Raw genomic sequence first — 655 nt, forward strand, 5'->3', positions numbered from 1 at the left:
AAGCCAAAAGTGGTGCATGCCAGCAGGCTTTGGCGTTATCACGATCCAGGACATTTCAGTTGGGACGAAGTGAACAACAGAACAAATGACGCTGCTGAAGAAGTGTCACCTGAAAAAGCCAACGTTGAAGAAGAAACTCTACTTAATTTTGAGAAGAGAAACGGTGAAGCTCTTGATGAAGTTACTACCACTAATGTGACTGTTACTGACGATAGGACATTTCCTGATGATGAACCCCACGTAAAGCAGAAGCCAACGAGACGGAGACCAGTACGGAAGAAGATACGTCCCGTAAAATTAAGAGACTTTGTTGAATTGTAATCTTGTGATTGTAATTCTGTACATTTAATTTTATTGTAAGTGGCTATTGTTCGGGACGAACAATACTAAGGAGGGGGCAGTGTTGCGTCAGCGAGGTCACGTGACCAGTGTCACGCCACGTTTTCTAGAAATATCCTGTTCCTTCGTGAATGCCTTAGCATTTACTAGATTGGGGGTAGCCTGGTATATATAAGATGGTCACAACGTGATGGGACAATGTGTAGTAGTGAGTAATTGAACTGAGTATTGTCGAGCACGTGAGAATTATAGCGTTTGTTACATTGTATTCAGAAAGAATAAACCAGTTTTATTTAAGAAAGGACTTGTGTCGCTA

The sequence above is a fragment of the Limulus polyphemus genome, unplaced genomic scaffold, assembly GCF_000517525.1.
Source record: "Limulus polyphemus unplaced genomic scaffold, Limulus_polyphemus-2.1.2 Scaffold192, whole genome shotgun sequence".
In the NCBI taxonomy this organism is placed as follows: Eukaryota; Metazoa; Arthropoda; class Merostomata; order Xiphosura; family Limulidae; genus Limulus; species Limulus polyphemus.